The following is a 23,570-nucleotide window of genomic DNA, read 5'->3' on the forward strand; positions in this document are numbered from 1 at the left end:
AAATATACTTTCATGCCAGAAACAAATGTATTATACACACAAAAAGCACACAAAGCACGGTAGTACCGTGATTACAAACGTGGGTCCGAGTTCGAGTCCTGCTCTGGAGTGACCAGTCCTGTGAGATGGAGAACTGGTAGGTCGGCTTAGCCTCTCCCGAGCTTGTTTTCTGTCCTGCAGAGATGGGGCTCGCTAGGCGTCCCTCCCCCGTAGAGGTGCTGTAGGGTGCAAATGATGCGCGTGGGCAGCCCGAGCACAGCTGCTCCTTCCTCGTAAGTGCAGGAGAGCATAGCTTTTGTGGTGAAGGCTTTATAACAGCCCCGTGTAGACTCTCAGTGCTCCAAAGGGATGCCTTGTGGTTTGGAGATGGGATTCTCATTTCTGTAAATACCCAAGGATTGTGTAATTTGGCCCGGCTGATTAGAATCTATTCTTTAGAAAGTACATATTGTAGATATATTTTTCAAGCATGTATGGTTTTTTCTTTTATTATTTATAGTTCTACCCTCTCTCTTGGTGGGACTTTTCATGGAATCCAGGAAACAGCCCTAAGCCACCTGCCTCTTCACACGTCTCCGTGGCGGTTTTCTTCCCTGACTAGAAGAGGGTTCTGCATAGGAAATTTTCTTTGTTCCCCTATTCTTGAAGTCTCTCTGTCTGTCTGCCCACCTCTCACCTGTCCAACTGTCCATTTCTCTACCCACTCATTCTTCTGACTTGTTCCAAAAAGCATTTCAGGCAGCTTACAGAAGAACAGATACCAAATAAACAGGTTAGAAAATGGGGCCAAGTTCAGACAGTGAGGCTAGTAGGCGAGCCTGTGTGAGGGTGGCAGGCATGAGAGACACGCGTCTGCCCTGTGACTTATAAGATCGACAACAAGAGTGTGCGTGAGGGTCCCAGCAGACACAGGGAAACAGGGCTTGTGGGAGATGCTCACTGGCTGTGAAATAAATAAGTGGCTGAGGAGAAGCCCAGCCTTTCCAGCTTCTAAGGCTTAGGAGAATACTTTGAGTGTCTTCAACATCAGAGTATTTCATCTTTTCTTTTATCAGAGTTCTACATATAGTTGGTTACATTCTGTACCTGGAAATTTCTACAAAATTTCTTCCCACGTGAGTCCCATGACTCGGGAATGGGGTGGTTCTGCTCATTGACTGTGGTTGGCCAGAAACCGAAAATGACAGCTTCAAAGGAGCCTGGGATTTGTCAGTTATGTTTTGTCAGTACTGTAGAGTTCAAAAAGTGCTTTCACAGTATCTCTCCATCTGAGGTGGCAGCGTGCTCTCTTACCAGCATCAGGAGCTCAGGGCCTCGGGATGGTGGGGGCTGATTGCATTGCCGTCAAGACAGCTGAGCTAGTCACTGCAGGTGTGGTTCTATTATGTAAGGCCTTTCATGTTCTTTACTTGAATGTTTCAACAGGGAGTTAATTAACTGAGTCAATTAACATTTAATAAATATGATGCTTTGTTGAAAAGACAGTTATAGACAGAATATAAGCTCTGAAGCCTTTAAAAACGGTTTCATTACTGAAATTTCAGTAGGGGAGATACACAGTTTATCTTATTTATGCCTCTCTTTAAAAGTAACAAAGAAACAAGACAAAAAAGGCAGAGGATGGTTTCTGTTCTTCCTTTCTGCTTGCAGGTGCCCTCACCTCCAGTAGCATCCATCCAGACACCGGAACTGACACTGGCCGTGCTCAGAACTGCCTCAGCCCTGAAGACACAACTGACAAATAGAAGGGGGCCACGCCCTGTTACAGCAGGTGCTCTCACTTTGTGGATCCTTATGTAACTGAGCGGTGTTAATCAGGATTGCCCGTTCTACATTGTGTGGCGCTGCTGCGGTGTCTCCTAGTTACTTGTTTCTGTAAGTATTCATGTATTATTCCCCACTGCGTGGTACTACACGTCTAAAAATGCTTTTTTCAGATGAAAAATAATGTGCATTTACTATAATATGTCTGAAAAAAGGGGCAAAAGAGTCTATCTTGGTCCCGCTACTCAGAGATAATAATTAACAATTTAACATTTATTTTCTGTTCTTTTCATCAGTGTGTATCATCTCTGTCATAAAAACCAGTGAGCACTCTGTCCCTGTTTACTGTTCGGAGACCTCCATTTTCCATTCGGCTTATTACATGTTTTTCTACAATATTCTATCTCCCCTGGCATGATTTTTAAAGACCAGTGTAGCATTCTGTCTTATGGAGGCATCGTCCATTTTACTTCGGACTTAAATAAACTTTGAAATTCCAAGTATACTTAACTGAAGTACTGAAAAGAGAACTGTGGTGGTACAGGAAGGCCCCTAACTCCCTTCCCATTATTTCCTGAGAGTAAAAGCTGTTGAAAATTTGGTATATATATTTCATGACCTTTATGCCTATGAGATACATATATATACACATATGAGAAATCAATGTATAGGTGTGTGTATATATGCTTTATTTAAAAATGAGACCATACTATATGTTTTTCTGCAGCTCGCTTTATTCACTCAGGGGTATATCATGGACGTCCTCCCACTCCAGACTCACCCGGCCCTTTCAGATAGATTGGAGGGGTCTCCTGATGTGCGGGTGTCGTCTCTTGTCCACGGACACATTTGGTGGGAGAGTGCTGTGGACAAGGCCCTGGACCACGGCGAAACGCCGGCTCCCTCAGAGCCCGCAGCTCGCCTTGATTTACCGCATCATTGTCTTGATGGTGGACTGTTAAGTTTTCTCCATTTTCCACTGTCAGAAAGAATGTTTGAGTTGCATCCTTCTTGGACAGACATTCCTGTGATCTTGTATGTGTATTCCTTTAGTTAAGGCTTCTGGAAATTTAGTCCCTGGATGTGACATTTACATTCATCACAGACTCCTTTCAAGTGACTAGAAATTCCTTCTCCATTGGGGAATGAAAAAATGCACAATTACTTATGTAACCAATTCTCTATCGCTGGATATGATTTCACTTCAGTTTTTCTTCCCACCTTTGTAAACAGTGCTGTGTAAATGCCCTGATGGGTACATCTTTTTGGACTGATTATTTTTTCCTAAAGGAAACGATTCCTAGAAGTGGAGTTGAGTCAGTGTGTATGTACGTTTTTCAGAGCTTACAAATCCATTGATATGTCATCCTCTGAAAAAGTCGCTCATGATTTGTTCTCCCACAGATGGACACTAGCTAGAATATCTTAAAAATATTTGCCGATATGATAAGCAAAAGTGCTTTTTCATTGTTTTTGTTTGCATTTGATGACCAGTGAAGTTTTGAGCATTTTTCACTCATTAGCCATTTGACTTTTTTAAAATGAATGATTCCTTTTGTCCTATGCCCACGTTTAAGTGAGGGAGCTTCTTGTTGCTTTGTGACAGCTTTTTGTATGTTATGAAAATTAACTTCGTGAATTCATCAACATGTATCACAGAGATTTTTCTTGTCATTTCTTTCCTTTCATTTTGTTCAGGAAGTTTTTTGATTCTTGTTGTGGCTCAAACTATTCTTAGGATAGTAAATGTCTTCCTTATGGGTTTTATCTTTGACATTATTCTTAGAAATAGTCTCATATAATGGAATAAATCTCTTCTGTAGGTTTTTTTAATCTCTAAAATGGAGATTATAATAGTACATGTTATAGTGAGGAGAAGTTGAGTTAATAAGAGCAAAGAGTTGTATTTGCTGTTACTAGTACTTTTTAATATTTACATCACTATCTGCAATTTATCTTGTGGTCATTATGACAGGAATGGAATATATTCTTTCCAGGTGATTCTCTGTCCCAGGACAATTACCGAATTCATAATTTTCTCTTTGATTTGAAATCCCACCTGTACAAAATACTTACATACACTAGAGTCTCTTTTTGAGCTCATGGTTCCCTTCTGTCAATCTCCTTTCCTTACTCCAGCACCATATCTTACATATTGTAAAAATTTAATCACTGGCAGTCTGATTTTTTTTGATTCTTTTCTTCCATCCCAAATTATCTTGTAAAGTATTATGACTTTATTATTCCTGAAGAATTCCAAAATATTTTGTTCAAGTTAAAAAAAATCAGATTGGAATTTTCATGGGATATTTTAGTAAGTTTTGAATTATTCTTAGGAGAACTTACATCTTTACAAAACTGCTTTCCTCCATGCAATATGTTTATGTCTCTACATTCATACCTCTTACTTTAACCCTCAGTACAGTCCTGAAGTTTGTCCATTTAGAATATGGGCATTATTTTTGAATTTATTCCAGATTATTGTTTATGTTTTTGTTAATTTTGTAAGTGAGAATTTTTTGCTATTATATTTTTTAACTGTTCAATCTGACACCTAGGAAGGCAGATTCGGTTTGTCAATACTCACTTTGTATCTTGTCATTTAAAATTGTAAGTATTAAGTACTTGTTCCAGAATCCTTTCTTTTCTGTTTTAAAAATTTGTTTCCAAGATTCTCAAAATGTTCATAGCTAAGTAGTATAGGTGGGGACACAGATGGAGAGAGGTAGTGTGGCTCACGTACAAACTGTGAGCACTTTCATGGCTGCCTTTAGGCTGGAGAAGCTGCAGAAGAGCCCAGGTTAGACCAAGGGTGGCTTTGTATGCACTTGAAAGCCAGCTTTCCTGCCTGTATGGTGAAGCCTGGTGGGCGTGGCAGGTAGATGATCAAGGTCTGATCAAGGTCATTGGCTACACAGAGCGCTGTGTCTGTGAGAACTGGAGACCATTACCATGGGAAATGCTTGGCGCCAGGAACACTGCAGGGGAGCTGGGGAGCCTGTGTGTTAGGGAATTTCCAGCCCTGGGAGTGGGAAGATGAGACTCTGCATTCAGATCTGAGTTTGAATTCATCCTCTCTTGTTTACTGGTCCTCTGAATTTTGTCAAGTTATCTACCCGCTTTGAACTCCTGTTTTCTTGTCTCTCAAAACAGGAGAATTACAGCCTGCTGCTAGAGTGTTTGATCAGGGTAAATGATTTGTGTCTATAAGATGCCACGTACAGTCACAATCTCAGTGAGAAATGGGCTGTCGCCTCCTCTTCTGCAACTCAGTGCTCCATAAGGCATCGGGGGAAAGCCAGTCCCTAATTTGTATGTGATGCAATGAGGAACAAAATTAACGTCTTGCCTTTCCCTAGCAGTATTCTTACTTCTTTGCTTCATTTACTTTTTTCCTCCTTTACTCTCCCCTTTCACCTCCTCCACCAAAAGAGACTGAGTCTGTCTCAGAACACTACATTCAAATTACTTTAAATGTTGACTCATCCCCATGAAATTACAGTGAAATTAGAAATAATCTGTACACGTCCCAGACATGATTATATTTGATTTACACACACACACACACACACACACACACACACAATCAGGCTACCTCCCATTTGCTGAGGGAGAAGGACCACTTTTTCTGAGTTTTCATTCACTGAGCGTGAGAGCAAAGTCTCTTAAGCAGAAATTCGCCTGGCTTCTTGCATGGTTTTTTAAATTGGATTTCTGCTTTGTGTCCACAGAAATAGTCTCCTATTAGAAGAGGGGAAGTGGAGACATAGATATTCTGCTGAGATATTGGTGTCATCATATTTGAGTTGGAAAGGACTTAGGACAGCATAGAGTCGTACCTTTTTATGGGTGAGAATCCATGATAGTGTAACTTGGACAAGAACCCGGGTCTTCTGTCTTCATGTCCACGCGGATGAAAAGGCAACTGGGTGGGGGATGGCAGGGATCCTTGCTTTAGTTCCGGGGTCTTGCTAGTTTCCATTGTTCAGCTGCCTTTAGTTTATGTCCACGTGGCCTCTCATGGGAAGGTCACTCTATCCTGATAGATTGAGTTTCTAATCAGCAAAAAGGTCTGGACCCACTCATGGTTCCCAGAGATTTTCTGCTGACCTGCTGACACTTTATATACATGAGACCTAAGAAACTGCTGGATATAAAATCCTTATTGTTATCATTTGCCCTTGAGTTCCACAGGAATGGGGTGCTGTCTCAGGCTGTCTAAGGCCAGCTCTGAACAAAGATAGGGTGATAGGCTGTGCAGCTGGACACTCCCCAGTCGAATGGGATTTCCACCTTAGTTTTTAGAATCAGGCAGATAAGTTCAAATCTTGCCTTTACCAGTTATTAGCTTTGTGACCTTGAGGAAGAAACTTTACTTTTTTGGGGACAAATTTTCTTTATCTTTAAATAAGTTCAGTATTCATTTTAGGGTTTTGTTTTAGAATTGAATGAACTAATTCCCTCATTTATTCCTAAAATACTGATCACATGGTTCTATGCTGGTGACTTAGTGGTTGATTACTAAGGGACTCAGTAGTGAGAATGTGGGTGAGGCTCCCTGGATAATAGAGCTTATATTCCAGGATATGCTTGTAAAAGACTGGATTGCAGTGGATTTTTAGTAAATGTCCATTCCTTTCCTAATCCCCTTTGATTGTGTATATATCTTTATACTAATATATGAACAATTTTTTATTGCAATTTAAGTCTTTTTGTAGTATTTAAAGTATGTAGCTATAACAAAAATACGTGAAATAAAATGATTTGACTTTTATTTTCTTTTCAATAAGCAAAACAAAATAAAATAGAAAAGAAAAGAAAAAGTTTTGAAGGAGTAGAAATAATTATATTTCCGTGGAATCGACTCCCTATGTTAGGTTTTTCGGTTGTGTTCTTAAACAGCATATAAAATTGACAGGTTTTGACTTCAGTGTTGATAGCTGGGTGAGTATAGTTTCTTTTTGTGGTTGTCTTTTTTGAATTATTTGCACTAGATCATAAATAATGTGCATGTTACATATTGGAAACGAGGAAACAGTGGAGACATACTACCTCCAATGCAGTCATTTTGTTACCGAGTCCAAACTCATTCTGCTCACCAAATGACAGGCCAATAAACTGGGAGATGAGGTGTTGGAGCAAGCAATAGTGACTTTATTTGCAAAGCTGGCAGACCCAGAAGATGGCAGACTGATGTCCTGGAGAACCATCTTCCCCAAGTCAGAATTGAGTCTCCTTTTATACTAAAAAGGGGCCGGGCTGCAGTTGGTTGTTGGAAACTTCTTGTTGTATGAATTGCTTGTCCTTTGAATCCGCTGTTCTTGCAGCTGTCCATGTGGATCAAATCATGTTGCCCCTGTAAAACCTCCAAAAATAAAACAAAGTTATTCTCTATTTTGCAACTTGCCATCTCTACATAAGTGCAGATTATTTAGCATCCTTCAAGATCACGGCCAGGAGTAGAGGCTGTCCTGGATATTTCAGTCTAAAGGCAACTTTCTTTTACAAATGGTGCAGAGATAGCAAGTCTGAGCCTAGAAAACAGGGCACAGGGTTAAAGCCAAAGGAACAGACCTAACATGGGGTCAAAATTGTTCTTTTCTATTACAATTCCCTTTTCCGCTTCATAGATAATTTTAGTAAGAAACATGAGCAATTTTGTATTTTTGCTTCTTAATAACCGATAAGTGGGCCAACTATCTTTTTGTGAGCAGGGATGCTGTGCGGGCATAGGGGTCACAGCAAACTCTTGTTGGGGGTGGCCGACCCTGGAACATGTCTGATGCCCCGTGAGTGTTGGTGAGGGTCCCCCTAGCCAGCGGCTCTCTTCAGGAGCCAGCATATGGGCATTAATATCTGGAGATCACATTTTCGGCTGCAGGAAATTTTTTAGATACTGCGATTGAAAAATCACTCCAGCTGGGGATAATTAGGGAAAAAAGGAAAAAGAAAGGGGTTTGGAGTAGAGTAGAAGAGAAGGACATCAGATCACGGAGCCTGAGTGCTTGGCAGCGGGGCTTCGGGGGAGAGGGGTGCAGACGTGGGGAGGAGCCTGGCCCCGGAACCAGCTCCTGCACCTGTCCCCGTGCCCAAGCCACATAGCTTTTAATTGGGCCACCTCTCTGGGCTGGATGTCACCCTGGGCAGAACCCTGAGAATCGAAGGTAAGGGGTGGGCAGCACTCACCTAGGGGGTCACTGTGGATTTCGGTCAAGTCCACAGTGCCTTTTCTGGTCATGTGTCTTCACTTGACCTTTATCTCAGGATCTGTGAAGGAGGAGAATGGAACTCAGGTAGAGATCCAGGAAGATATCCGACTGTGTTAAGAGAGGACAGACACAGTGACACGGGGAGCGAGGACACTTGCAGCAAAGTAAAATTACTTCACAACTATTACTTCAGAGTTGCAGGTGTGAGAGAGCCTAAGCCTGTCTCAGAGTGCAGGGGACAAGTGGAAAGGAATGGCAAAATTTCCACTGAAGGTTGAAATTTTGTTAAATAGCCTGCTACTGTTGCTTGTATCACTTGAATGAATGCAGGCATATTTCTGTGGGCATTTATAGGTTCACTCAACCCCACCAGCCCCTCTTGCCCCCATCGGGGATGGGATTTCTCAAGCACAGTGCCCCTCCTGCTTGGGTGGGCCACGCTGCGTGTCCTCGCCTGGGGCCGGGATGCTGCAGGGCACTGAGTCCCCGAGGCGCGGCCTGGGAGACACGACAGGAATATCTCTGCTCTCGACTGAGGGCCTCCTTTTCCCCCTGCAGTGTAAGAATGCCGGTGACTGAGTTAGAAGCATGCTCCCAAGCTGTCCATGTCCTTGCCATTCAGAAGCGGACCCTGGAAGCTTCCAAATTTCTCCAGAATGCGTTCTACATTCACCTTCGGCAGGTGAGTGTATGTCTTTACACAAGTGGAGGAATTACTGCCGTTTTCCTGGAACTTACTCACCACTAGTCCATCTGATTTTTCTGTGCTAGGATTCAGTATGGCCTGCTAAAATATCTGGAGTCAGATCTTGAAACACTGATGAAGAGGATCATTTACTTTATTTCTATATATGATAGCCTTTTACTTTCAAAATTCAGAATTTTTGGTTCAGGAATTTTGGGGGGGTTGGTGAAACAACTTTGCTCTTACCATCTTTGAGACCTGTTGCTTTGTGCCTCTCACCTGTCTTCTGTCACTTGTGAGGCGATTCCATTTGTGACCCTGCCCGGGTTGTTCATGTTATAAAACATATAGTCTGTTAAAGTACAGTCCCTTTTACTCCGAAGACATTCCACAAATACTACTACAACCTGGGTGTGATTTTAAGAAGACAGAATCATTAGAACATGTACTTGCAGGTTGCTAGTGCAAAATCCCCAAATCAATAGTCTAGCTCAACATCTAAAATCTTTCTAATCTACCTTGGATTTGTATGGATAAGTGAAGCAGTTTGCTAAGAACACAAGACCAGGGTTAGAATACAGGCTGGTGTAGCTCAGCAGGTTCTCCTGAGCCAGCGCAGTGCCAGAGGGCAGGGCTGAGGGGGAGAGGGCTGGGCCTTGGGGAAAGGGGAGGGCCAAGAAGGAGGGGGGTCCTGCCGTTCCTGAGCTCAAAGTTTCATGGCAAACACCTTCACCAGGTGAAAAACTTGGAGTTTCTTCTAAGAACAGTAGGTTTGAAAAGAGTCATAAAAGCACGGGAGTGACAATATCCCTTTTGTGTCTAGTATGGGAGAGCGGCTGTGGGGCCACTAGGGAGACTCCTGAGTCCAGGTGTGCAGTGTTGGTGGCTTCCACCTGAGCGGTGGGACGGAGAGTGGGACAGTCACTGGGAAAAAACGAACAGACTTTAGGCATGTTTAGATGGTAAAAAGGAAAGGATGAATGATGTCTGTGAAGGTAGGATGGAGTTAGGCCCAGGTTTCTGGGTGGATTAATGAGGTAAGTGACGGTCCTGCTGTGCTCTGAGGAGGGAAAGCTGCAGAGGGAGCTCTGGGGGAAAACTGATGAGTTCAACTGTGGGTAAAGTGAAAGGCTGTTCGATGTGTGGTCTGGGAGTTCAGGTGAGAGCCAGTAGCGAGTAGCAGGAAGGGAGAGAGACTGTCAAATCATTTTGTGAGCATACAAATAATTATGATTAATGATACACTTACGCCTCTACATTCTGGATTTAAAACCCATTAACATTTTGCTATATTGACTGCAGAGGTTCCTAATATTTTTAACAAAAATAAAATAAATAGAAACGAAATAGTGGAGTTAATGAACATCATAGAGCTGATGTGTGTCCTTGTATGTATTTTGATACCTCATCTGTTTATAACCATAATCTATAAAAAGTTAACTAGTTTAGCATAAGAGTTAAACAGAGGGACGTGACACACAGTGTTGGGGCTTGAAGCAGATCTTCTCAGACAAATTATGTCGCCTCTCTGTGCCTTAGTTCCATCTCCTGTGACTGCCCCCGGGCCCCTCATCACAGCTGATTTCCTAGACTAGATGTTGGGAGGGAGGCTGCTGAAGGGAGTAAGAAGTGGCAACTGCGAGGGACACTGAAGAGAGACACAAAAAGTGATTATAAAGCCGATAAACTCAGTACAAACAAATACTCTCAAAAGAGAAAGAATCCCGCAGTGTTTTGAGCCACTTAGCGTATGGGAAACAAAACCACGTGGACCCAAAGCTCTTGAGCATGTGAATATTGTGGGTGGGAGGGTGTCATCAGAAAAGGGTTGAGAAAAGGCCTTTTGGTTTCCCTTGACGTGTCCAGTAAGGATGGGTAGCAGAAGAGAAAACCCCCTGCTTCACAGTGGAAGCTGCTGTTTTGTGCAAAACTGACCAAAGTTTGGAGACCAGTCATCAGCGGTGCTGGCAAATGAAGAGACTTCGGGATTGGGTGGGGCACTTGCTGCGACTTCCAGGTGAACTGCTGGCTGGGGGCTGTATGGCGGGCAGTAGGTTTGCAGGGTGACCCGGGCATAAACCCTGGCTCTGAGGCTGCTGGTCTGACTAGCAAACCTGGGCACCCGCAGTCCTAATGGGGCAGCTCGGGATGTGGCCTGGGACACCTGCCATGCTGAGTGCGAAAAGAGAGCTTCCCTGTGGGGGTGTCCCTGCCGAGAGTGGGAACGTGTTCCTGCAGGGGAGGAAGAGCCTCTGAGCAGGGTGCTGGATGCACAGGCAAGACCACCCTGAGCACGGAGGGTTTGGGGAGCCGGAAGTCACACAGTGTCTCGAGCAGCCTTGTTCCTGAGAAACTAGAGGGAGAAGAGGCTGAAAAGGCAGGCTAGTGTCAGACCCTGTGGTGGGTTATGAGTGACAGTAAATGACTGGTCCGGCAGGCACGAGAGAACCCTGTGGGCGTCCCAGCGGGGGCGTCACAACGGAGGGTGTAGCTGGGTTACAGACTTCGCCACTTATTAGCTGTGTGACTTTGAGCAAGATCACCCCACCTCTCTCTATATATCTTCATCTGTAAAATGACCCAGTGACAAGCTCGTGTCATCAGAAGGCTTAGTTTAGCTCTGATCTTCTGTGTCCAGTCTTGTCAGTGCTTCCCTGCAAGGTTCTGCATTGGCTGCTCTTACCCTCAGATGGGAGGGCGTAGAGGGACATTGTAGCACCTGACGGCAGGAAGGGGTTGCTTTAAAAACAGACATGTAGCCGCCTGCAGTTGCAGGCCTGCAGGCAGTTTGATTGATGGTCCTGGAGAGGACTTTGGAGGCCTTAGCATCGTTTTAAGACTTGTTTTCCCTTGGGGGCAGCATTTGCCTTTGCAGATTAATGTTGAAGATTTGGGCTTCTTGCAAAGCTGTCTTCAGAGATGGTTATATACGTAACATATCTTATAAAATAAAACGCTTTTATTTAATGTGTGGGACTTTGCAGCTGTTGGGAACAGCTCTGTTGGCCTGGTCTCCACGGAGGACACTAGGGGTCAGCAGAGCGTGCGGGAGGGCAGGCAGCCCGCCATGCTGCTGCGGGGTGTTCTCCCCGGCACGGCACTCTGCTGAGTTGACTATTCTCTGAGTTTGGTTGCCAGATGAGCAGACAGCAAATTAATGATTTCTGGTGGGATTGTATAATGACAGGAAGAAAGAGGGTCCCGTAGTTTTTCTAGACTAGAACATGCTTTTGGTTCCTGATCCAGTGTGTTCCATTACAGAATTGATGAGTTGTGTCTATTCTGGGACTTGTCGACTGAAAGAAATGTGTAGCCTGAAAGTTTAGAGTTATGCTTTATTTGGCGGGATGACTCGAGGCAGGATGACAGCCTTCAAATCTGTCTGAGGGACTGCTCTCAAGAAGTAGGGGAGGAGCTAGGATTATATAGGAACTTTACAACAAAGACCAGGGAGTTGGAAGAATAAACGATTGCTTGTTATCTAAAGAAATCCAGGCATCTCAACTTCAAGAATTTAGTGATTTTCTTTGTATGGGAGGAAGTAAACATTTTGGCTCATTGAATTCATTTGTTATACAAGCACCTAGTTATCTAGGGCCAGTATTCTGTCCTTTCTTATTCTGAGTCCCCTCAGAGGGCACCATTCTGAGTGGCTGCTTAGGCTCAGCTATAGGCCTGTCCTCCCTGGGAGATGGTGGCAGGTGCTGATGACTTGGTTTCAGCATTCTTTGTTTACTGACATGGTTGCCGTATTTTCATTCACATTGTAGTATTTTCATTCACAGTGCTCCCCCTTGGTCCTAAATTCGACCAATATTTTGAGAGACATTTCATGACCAATTTTGTCCCAGGGTGCTATGAAGGCTCATTCCTAGTTCAGGTTGAAGAAACTTCTGACCTGCCATTCAAGGTGTTAGGTGTTTTTATCAGGCCCTGTTGATACTAAAAGTTCTCTGGATGGCCTGTCTTACTAGTCTGTTATGATCCAGGAAATGTTTACCCTTCGTTGCTCATTCCCATACATAAAATCACACTGTTATAATTATTTTATGCAGGGTTATAAATTTTATGTATTTCTTCAATATGATTTGCCATCATCAATCTTGTTGTAGGCCTAGCTACACTTTGGGAAATGTAAGAGAAAACAATCTTATAAAATAGACAGGATATAAGTAATAGAGCTAGTAACGTTAATAAAGTCACAATTAAGAATTTAATAGTCAAGAAGTTATATTTTTGGGTTAAAATTTTTCTTGTGGTTCTGACTGAGTTTGAGTGATCTTACGAGAAAGTTCGTATTTATGGTCAGGCTTCGAGCAGGTATTAATTGGCCAGGTGAGGTCTCCCACCTTGTAAGATCAACAGTGGCCTAAACAGAACTATAATTTCCTTTTTAGAATAACGTTTCTGAGGGCTATCTAGTTAGAGCCTTGGAGTAGGGAAACCCACCAAGGTAACACAGAAGTACTAGACATAGGTAATTTACCATAAACTTAACAATTGGAGTAGTTCATAATCAAAGGTAGGAGAAATTATCAAAGTAATTGGTATACAGGCCTGGTCTGGTGTCTTGGGTCAGCTGTCTACCTCATATGTCGTCGTCTTCTCATCCTGGCCTGGTAGCTTTTTCTCCACTTGGGCATTGTTTGAAGGTGAGCAGTGCTCTATAGGCCAGTGCACAGGGGCTCCTTCTGATTGGAAATGAATCTGAAAGTCAGTTTCCTTCAGCTTTGCTGTGTATGGTCTAGTTAGGAGTACCTGATAGAGTCCTTCCATTCATGTTGGAGACAGTTTTTTAAGTCATGCCTGTTCCAGTATGTATAATCCCGTGGCCGCATGTCATGGGGCATTGGATTTTTACCCAAGGATATATTACTAAGCTTCAGAAAGAAACATACAGTGTCCTTTTAATAATTCAATTAAACTTTGCAGCAATGTTAACATGACAGCAAGGAATGATCTGGGAAGTGTCTTACTAAATATAGACCTCAATGAACAAAATGAGAATTTAATATCCACTAAAATATAATCTTTTTCTCTCTAAAGTTCCCTCATTTTTATCAAATATAGTCAAATCAAGGTGAAATTGTTTACAAGTTAAGTCTGATTATTTGATCATATAGGCTCTTTTAAATTGGCTGTGTTGGAACTTTTAATAAGGACTTTTAAGCTAGAATGTTATTAAGGTTTGCTAAGGCCAGGAAAGCCCCGTCAAGGGCTTGTCATAGATTTCTGCCTAACAGATTTAGGTAAATTCTTTTCTTTTTGAAGTCCTTAAAATACCTTGAGGTTCCTATACCTGTTATTAGACGATCTTCCTAATTTATCTCATAGAGCCACTGGGGACCTTAAAGATTTTAGTCTCTTGAGGGATCAGATAGAGAGAAAAGATAACTGTTCTAAGTCTGCTTACATAGGTATAATTTATCAAATTGATGTGAATCATATCTAGTTTAAGGAGAAGAGTTTCTTTATGTCTGGTAAACAGGTTAAAAGCCAGTAGTATTTCAGACAAAATCAAAAATTGTAGCCATATTCATCAGTTTACTCAGTCCCACGTAACTAATTCTTTTAATCAGAGTTTCATTAGACCTTTAAATTTCTTACATAGTTTATTTCATTGCTATAGTTTGAAATTTATTAGAAATCAGTAAATCTCCTTGAAGAGAGAGTATTTTGCAAAATCATCAGAAGAAAACAATTACCTGCCTATAAATGACAACAGAATTAACAGCATGGTTAAACAACATTACACTGTAATCTATAAAGAAACCTGGTCACAATAACCAGAATTATGACTGGTAACATTTCAGATATACCAGAATGTTAGGGAGTCCATATAATTTCTAGAATATCTATATTAATAATATTTTCTCATACAATATAACCTAGGAAGATTTATTATTCATTTGACAATACTTCCCATGTTAGTTAACATGCCAAATGAAACTTACTACTTTAAAATCTCTCTTTGAGATGTTTCAGGGACCCTTTGTAGCATCCCATAGTTAACTGGAGACTAAAAGAATTTTAATGAGAAATTGATATTTGGGGAGCTTGTTAAAAGTTTTCAAAACACTTGGTCAGATAAACGTATAGATCACTGTAAAGTAGTACTTACTCATTAAGAAGAAAATATTTCAAAGTTAAAGGCACAACAGATCACTTAAGTCGCATAAGAAGCTTTACAATTTGTTACTGAACGTGGATTAATATTTTAAGAAAATTTTGTCCCCTTAACAGAGAGAAAACCAAATCTAGTCTTGTACCAGCTTACTTCTAAGATTCATTTACTTTGCCCAAATTGATTCTAAACTTAGCCAATTCTGACCACCTACAAAACTCTTTCCTTAGGGTTCCTCTTCCACAAGCCTTCCCCAGCTTTCTATACTCGTATTAGTGTGTCCCTTATTTTTTCTTCCATTCAGAAGTAACCAGATTCAGGACAAAGTCACTATTTTTCATTAACAAAATATAATTCCATTCCTTATATCTTCCTTTACACATTTATCTTACCTTCCTAGGATACTGAGATCTTTCCCTTAATAATAGAGACTATTTCAGAGTGGCACCAAGCATTTATTAATATTTCTAAACACCTTTAGTTTCTCTGTAAGAGGAAGTCATATGTTAAGTAATTCATATTTCAATCTTATTTTATCTGAAAATGGTATAGCTATTAAATAAAATCCTATAATTTAACTTAATTTAGCACAACTCTAGAATTTAGATACCAAACATTTAGAGATTATCTTAAGCATACATTTTAAATATACATTTTAAAATATTTACCCAAAACTCTCTTCTCATTTGCATTTAATTTACTTCAAATTTTATCACACCACATTACTATTATTTTTTTGACAAATCTGTAACAGATATATCAGGATCTTATTTGACTTTCATTAAACCTAGGTACAGTAAAGGTTTTATACTTAATATTGATGACTTTAAAGAAGTCTATATTAATTAGAACATACTTAAACTAAACAATACCAAGTGTTATCTTAATATTGAATATTTTCCAGTTCACGTGAACCTGAAGGTCAACTTAGTCAGTTTTTATTTTAACAATACTTAATTTGTAAGCTATTACTTTTTACGTCAATTAAGCAGAGCTCTTTGACTTTGTTTTTTTTTTTTTTTTTTTTTAGCAGTAGAAATATCTCACATCTATAATGTGTACTCAGGCTTATAAACAGACCAAAGCTAGAGATCTCATAGCTTCACTTTAAAACTTACTTATAAGATAGGTATAATAATAGTTGGAGTAAACTTAATTTGCTTGCTCAAATCACTAAGGCTTACTATTTATGAAAAGGACATTTAAGATTTCTTGACAAAGTCTGACGGACCCATCAGAGTTCTGGGTTCTAAAATGCCAAAAATTTCTTTGGCCTTAAGTTTTATCTCATTGAGCTAATTAGGCTCAGTCCTAGGTCACTGTTTGCTGTGTATACATTTCTGATCTGCAAGACAATGATAGACACTTGCAGTTCCCCAGAGAACTGCTCTGTCATGCAGGCCCAATTTTATCTCCTTATTTGGCTTTTTTGTATCAGTGAGAAGAGCTGTAAACAAAGAATTCCATGTTTTAAAACTTTAAGGTTCAATTTATCTTGTCTTCCAAAGCTTGCATAAGGCATTTAGTAAGGTCTCTTTTCCTTGAGTTATAAGTTAAACCCAGGGTAAACCTCTTATTATATTTTTCTATTAGCCACTGAATATTAGTTTTTAGATTTACATTATATTGGACGGCTCATGTAACTCTATTGCTTTCCTTTATTTTGTTCAATTAATATTTTCTGAGGGACAGAAATGTGCCCAGCCTTGTAATACCAAGAACAGGAAGCGTTTTTCCATTGAAAAGTATCTATCCCACAACATAATTAAGCAAAAAGTTTATATAAAGCCCATTTAAACATACCAATTTTACAAACTTTTATCTCAATTTTATTAACTCTAATACCTTTAATTTTAATATTTATTAGGTTTAATCAATAATTTTTATTTCTAGAAGGAATGCCAGAAGCCTTTTTCTTCTTTTCTTTTGTTTCTTTTTTTTTTTTCACTGTATCTAATTTTATAGAAAAGTCTCTGGGATCCCCAAGTTTTAGCCAAAGAACTTAGGCCCTTCTCAACTTTTAATTTGATTAATTGGTCTGTTGCCCCAGTCATTGATCAAATATCACAGTGTAAATATATTATATGTATCTATCCCTATAAATACATACATTTTAAACTGGGGTAAATAAAACGGACTTGTTTGAACTTTAATTTTGGGGGGCAGTAGGTTATCTCTTTGGCCACTTTTTTTTTTAACTTTACGTAGTGTAGTATTAAAACCTTGTCTCTAAATCCAACAATGTCCATTTTATTTATCTCATTCAAAATAACCATCAAAAATATTTACCCATTTTGGATAAGCCCCTTATCTTTTTTTTTTTTTTCCGTTAAGAAAAAAATCTTTCGACATTTTTAAATTCTTTTTTCCAGTTACTCAACCTAATTAACATTAATTATTCTAAGATTTTATTAACATCTCTAAAACCATTAATGGGAAAGGAAAAACATAAATGTAGCTTTTTAAACCAGTTTTTTTAAAATAAGTTCTTAGATTAACCATTAGATACATTTTCTACCTTTAAACTTGATTTTAATAGGTACCAATAAAACGGCTGTTTATAATGAGAGCTCTTTCAACTTTCACCAATTTAAAAGTTTTCTAAATTAAGGGATCCATCATATGGCCATCAATTTATATATATATAGTGATTTTAAACGAATAAAATGAAGAGGCTTTTCCAAATGAGAGTAGGGGTGCTGCCTAAATAAAATTCAAAAGTTTACTCTCCAAAAGGTAAAGCAGTTCATGGTCCAGACTGATGCAACAAAGGTTAAGATGGCAAAATGCCTGAAAATTGGTACAAAGGATTGTTGAGAATCCCAATTTATTTGTGTGGCCACCATATGTACACAATACTTGTACCTTTTGCATGGCAGAGTCCAAATTTTCCATTAAAAACAAAAAGGAAACACATATATACATACATACACACACATAAAACACCCAGCGAAAGATAAAACGTTTATATTTCAAGGACACAGGAAGAGAAATCCAAGTTCCCCCTAAAAGGGTTTTGGTTTTTATAAGTCCAGAATTCCAAAAAATGTTTTTATCAGGCCTGGTTAGTTACTTTAAGAGTGAGATTTTTTTTTTAATTCCAAATTAAATTTGTAAGTTTTGTATGTATATAAACCTGGCTGGGGTATTAGTTGGAGGCTGGCAATCTGTCATTTCTTTATCTTTTTTTCCTTTTCTTTCTTCCTTTCTTTCTTTCTTTCTTTTTTTTTTTTTTTGAAAGTTCTATTCCCCATTCTAAGGTAGGGATGTCAGAATAAAATTGCTAGTAGGTTTTCCCGCAGGGACAACTCTATGGCATGAAGTCTTTGCCTATACCATTCCTGCAAGTTTCTCAGTCATCCGAGAAAACTGTTACCAGCCAGGAAGGGGGTCCCATTTTTGGAGTTGAAATGTTCCTCATAAGAGTTTTACTTTTATTCTGAAAAATTCAATGGAGGTAACCAAATTGAGGAAAACATTAGACCAGCCTCTTACCTAACCACTCAGTCCTGACCCCAGTGTCTTTCAACATGGACCCACTCTGGATGTCTCCACTGGGTATTTTCCTGGTATCTTTCAACTAGCCCCACCTTGGACGTCTCCTAAAGATGGGTGTTTCCCGCAATCTTTCAACCAGGCCCCACCCAGTATGTCTCCACTGGGTGGGTTTTTCCCCCCCAGTATCTTTCAACTGGAGGGCCAGGTACCTGGATACACCGCCAAATAAAACTCAGGATTATCACCCAATATGGGAGATCCGAGAACCAAGATAGACTCACCCAAATTCATCTGGACTCCCCGAGGAGGTGGATGGGCACAAAGGGCCACTGCTGGTACCAAGGCTCCGGATACTCGGAGAGTTCAGGTGGAGAAAGTCTGCTCTGGGTCCCTTCATGGTGTCCAAAACTGTTGACTGAAATACATGTGCAGCCTAAAAGTTAAGAGTTATGTTTATTTGGCGGAAGGACTCGAGCCGGGATGACAGCCTCTCAGATCGCTCTGAGGGACTGCTCCGAAGAGGTTGGGGAGGATTTAGGATATATAGGAGCTTTGCAACAAAGACCAGGTAGTTGGAACAATAAAACATTGTTTGTTATCTAAAGAAAGCCAGGTATGTCAAGTTAAAGAGTTTAGTGATTTTCTATGTATCACGTGGGCTCACTGCATTCATTCTTTAGACAAGCACCTAGCTATCTAGGGCAAGTATCCTGTCTTTTCTTATTCTCATTCTGTTCAGAGGGCACTGTTGTGAGTGGCCGTAGAGGCTGGTCTTCAGGACTGTCCTCGCTGGGGGATGGCGGCAGCCGCTGATGATTTGGTTTCAGCATTATTTGTTTACTGACATGGTTGCAGTATTTTCATTCACATTGTAGTATTTTCATTCACAGACTGATTGTGGATAATCTGGAAACTTGGAAAGGAACCGAGATAGAATTACTGCAGGTACCTTCTACTTTAATATTCCGTGTGCAAACATAAACACGGATGAAGCATACATTTGAATTTGGTGGTGTAGGGAATGGTTTCTGCACATTACAGAAGGCAAGGCAGAATTCCTCTACTTTGTTGGCAGGGATGTGGGTACACCTGTCTTTTCTGTAGCGGTTTCGGAGAGCAGTTTATGGTAATTAACAAACATTGACAAACGGTGGCACACATTGCATTTAAGAGCTGGCCTGTGCAAACTTGTATATTGGACAGGTGGTTTGGAGAGAGATGTAGCCAAGGCCTGGGCTCAGATACAGGTTTAAATCGCCATTTCCTCACCAAAGGGCCTTGGACTAGAGTGTAACCTCCCTTAATCTGTTGGTGAAACTGTGAAATGTGCATTATAATATTCGTTTCTTCCTGGGTTTGTTGTAAGTTGTGAACAGTATTATAACACTCATGAAACACTTAACAAACTGGCACTTAGCAGTGTTCACTGTGTCTGTCCGCCCCGCTTAGCGTGTGTCACAGCCGTAAAGGTAGCATGTGCCTGTTGAGGATGCACTGGTAGCCCCTTGAATAGGTTGTGAATTTGGTGATTTCCTTTAATCCTTGAAACTCTATATGCCATGGGCAGTTATTTTCATGGACAGATGAGGAATCTCAGGGTAAAGAAGACTGTGTAATTTGCCCAAAGTCAGACCATAATTTTGGGTGCTGGGGCCTCGGTTCTGCATGGGACCCTGGGCCTTCTGCCCTCTCCATTCAGCCCCAGAGCCAGACGTGGGGTCACCTGTCTCCCAGCCCAGAATATCCAGTAGGAAGCAACACAAACCTGGACCTGTGCTGCTTAAGCAAAACTCCGGAGGGGAGGCAGGTACTAAGGGGATAAATGTAAAAACAGACGACTGCAAAGTGTGATCAGCTCTGAGAAGGAAAGGAACACGCCTCGCCAAGCAGAGCTGGGAGCTTTCCCTTCGGAGCTGCTCTGGGGGCGTTCATCTCAGCTAAACAAACTCCGGTCCTGCACCAACGCAGGAAGGCAGGGCGCGTGTGACCAGGTTGACTTGGCCTCGTTGATCATACTCATTCCCCATTCAGCGGCAGCACTTACGGGCACTTACCTAGTAAACAGATGTCGGCCATAATCATCACGCACTTTGCTTGGTAGTTTTATTGGCCTCACATTTGAGATGAGGTAATTGAAGCTGGGGAGTTTGTTGCATGCCCGTGATTACCTTGGAAATACCCGCACTGGTCTTTCAACCAAGACTGGTGTGGCTGTTATATCCCAGCCCTGTGAATGGCATCGTGTAGCTTCTACCAAGTGGCGCAAATGACTGACATTGATTTTTCTTAATTCGTAGGAAATGGTATGTGACAATAAGAGAAAAAGGTAGTCAGAAATTGTTTGGAAAACTAGAACAAAATCCAATTCTTCCCCAGCTGGGGAAGCGTACCCAGTGTCACTCACCCCACTCACTGCCTGGCATCTCCTCCCTGCCAACTCCGTGTTCAGAAGCCACACTGAGCCTTTGAAGAACATTTTGCCTCATGACACTGTTGACTAGGACCTGCGGCCTCTCTGTCCCTGGTTAATTCTCTCTTCAAAGCCATTTAAATTTTATGCAGGCTCCTCAGCTCAGATGTAAGTATAGCCTCTTTAAACTTCTTGATGCAGCTCCTTAGTGAAGATCTTGAGAAGGAAAACTAGCCAAAACCTGGGAGGTATGCACACAGTGACTGCAACCTCAGCACTTTGTGAAGTTCAGAATCAGAGGGGTGGGAGACTCAGGAAAGGCTTTTTAAGGTAGAAAGGGGAAAGTGAAAGGACTCAGGCTGTGTGAGACTGAAGCATCTCGGTCCCAGCTAGCAAGGCAGCTGCGTTCAGGATGGTATGTGAGGAGTACAGAGTTCTCACAAAGAAAGAAGTGGTGGGATGGGAGGGAGCACAGATATATTCTTTACTAGGGAAGGAAAAAGTGCGCTGAAAACTTCCTGGTTGAATAAGAGGACTGTGACATGATGTGCTTGAATTTTGGAGAGAAGAGTTTTGTGGGTACAGGCCTAGGAGAACGCTGTCTGGCTAGGGGGTCAGCACAACAGGGAACCACAGAGAACAGGGCCGACCTCAGGGCCCCTGCTGGGGGAGGGGCTGCCCGCCATTTTGAGCCCTGGGGGCTGCTTCTCTCCCTTGGCTGGGGCCTCAGAACTCCCTTCATATCCCAGTCCTGTTGATACAAGAAAACAGATGTGGGGCATGAGAAGGGCTGTGTCCCAGGCTTTGGTTGAGCCCCTGAAATGTGCCCCACCAGACGTGGGTCCTTGGCTTCATGCAGGAAAGATTTCAAGAGCAAGCCACTGTTGAGTAATGGTAGATTTATTCACAGAGACACATTGAAAGGCAAGAGAAAGGCCACGAGTTGTGGGGTTCGGGTGCTCAGATTAAAAGTAGGTACACACTCCACAGACAGAGTGTGGGCCTTCTCGGAAGAGGGAGAGAGAGTGGTGACCGCGAGGTGGCGCTGTGTTGCTCATTTTCTTCGGCTTGGTTGTTTCATATGCTAATAAGTAGACTGAGCAGCCTAAGGGCAAGGGGCTGGGATTCCCTTGGAGTTAGCCATTTCCTACCCTGTGACCTTTTGTGGCTAGCCTTGGGATGGCCATGGTGCCTTGGGGCATGTTATTCACCATGTTAGTATTACAATGGGTGTATAATGAAGCTCAAGCTTTGCTAGAAGAAGTTTTATCTCTTCATCTTGAGCCTAAAGGCCTATTGGGGATTGAATCCTTCACCATTTTGATGTTAATTGTTGTGGCCTTCCTTGAATGGGTGTGCTCTGCCCCCTTCCATCCTGTCTCACTCTGATGACACAGAGAGAGCAAAGGCCGGGCCCTACTCGTGCTCCTGCATTTAACAGGGGGAGGGGTGGTGTGGGCTGAGGATGACTCTGAGTGGTGAGAAGGATGTTTCAGATTTTCCCACGTGGGACATGGGGACCTGCCAGCAGACACTGCAGATTTATCTCACGGGCATTATCGCTTGTGTCACTGATTTGTTTCTATTTTTCTTTTTTTTTTTTTTAAGTATTTAATCTAAATTTAATATCAGGTTTTTTTAGGAAACAAGTTTCTCTTTTTCTTTTTTTTGGGGCTCTTTAGGGGGTAGGTAATTAGGTGTATTTATCTGTTCGTGGAGTCCCTGGCAATTGAACCCAGGACCCCGGGCACGCTAAGGACACGCTCTACCACTGAGCTCTACCACCCGCCCCATCATCTTTTACTTTTTGCTTTAGCTGCCAAGAATCTTACAGCTGAATTTCTAGTCGGCCTTTAACACTTACCCTAACTTCATGGCATTCATTTTTATGACTTTACCTTCCCCTGGTTTCATTTAAGTATTCAATCTCCATTTTGTCTTCACTCTCACTTTTGTCTTTTTGTTGTTATGGTTGTTAAGCTGTGTTTAAAAAAATTGTTTAATTTCTCTTTTAGCAGGAGGCTGAATGTAAATAAATATGTAAACAAACTTATCACACTTAAATATTTTATACTTTCTAAGCTGTTTAGTAGTTACTTAAAAACCGAATTGAATACTAAAGTGATAAAATTTTTAAATTATTTTTTAATTTTTTATAAAGGTATAGCTGATTTACAATATGATATAAGTTTCAGGTGTACAATAGTTGCACAATTTTTATTTTTATGTTCCATTTATAGTTATTGTAAAACATTGGCTATATTCCCTGTGTTGTAAGATCCATCCCTGTAGCGTGTTTATGTTAGATGGAGCAGTTTGTATAAGAAAGCTGGGTAACGCAGAGTCTGGGGAGTGGCTCTGTCTAACCCATGTTCATGGTCACCCTTCCTGTCAGAGCCCAGGCCCTCACTCCTCTCTGCAGGGGAGCGAGTGGAAGCAGCCCTCATCAGCGCTGGCACCACACTCTGAGTGGCAGTGACAACAGTGACTGTCTGTGGACATGCAAATTGTTGTTCCAGGAGCTTTACATGCATTTCTGCATTTAATAATTAAAGCCCTCCTGTGAGGAATCATTTTATGTTTTTAATGAATAATACATTTTATTTTGATTTTGATAGAGTTCAAACCTCCAGAAAATGTACTGGAATAGTACAATAAACGCTTAGAGACAGTTCACCTAAAAGGGCACTATTTGCCCTTTTGTGTCTGGCTTACTTTAGTATAAACTTTCAAGGTCCATCCATGTTGTACCCTCAATCAGTAATTTATTCTTCTGATTTGATAATATCTTTTTTTTTTCGTTTTTTGTCTACTTAAAAATATTTTCATTGAATTCTAGTCAGTTTATAATGTTGCATCAGTTTCTTGTGTACAGCACAA

The 23,570-nt window shown here is 41.2% G+C and overlaps 1 protein-coding gene across 16 annotated transcripts in view; it reads left to right on the forward strand.

The window, feature by feature from the left end:
- Positions 1 to 23,570, forward strand: part of LOC141574279 (uncharacterized) — a 150,045-nt gene that overhangs the window by 52,987 nt on the left and 73,488 nt on the right. For 13 of the 16 annotated variants that reach the window (XM_074349048.1, XM_074349021.1, XM_074349022.1 and 10 more), the window contains 2 exons: positions 1,651 to 1,875; positions 8,532 to 8,655. The gene's annotated coding sequence lies outside the window, so the exon portion shown is untranslated. Of the gene's footprint in view, positions 1 to 1,650; positions 1,876 to 2,491; positions 4,644 to 8,531; positions 8,656 to 23,570 lie in introns of those variants that run through there. The other 3 variants (XM_074349032.1, XM_074349033.1, XM_074349030.1) reach the window with 3 other exon arrangements.

This window comes from Camelus bactrianus, chromosome 20, assembly GCF_048773025.1.
Source record: "Camelus bactrianus isolate YW-2024 breed Bactrian camel chromosome 20, ASM4877302v1, whole genome shotgun sequence".
Lineage (NCBI taxonomy): Eukaryota > Metazoa > Chordata > Mammalia > Artiodactyla > Camelidae > Camelus > Camelus bactrianus.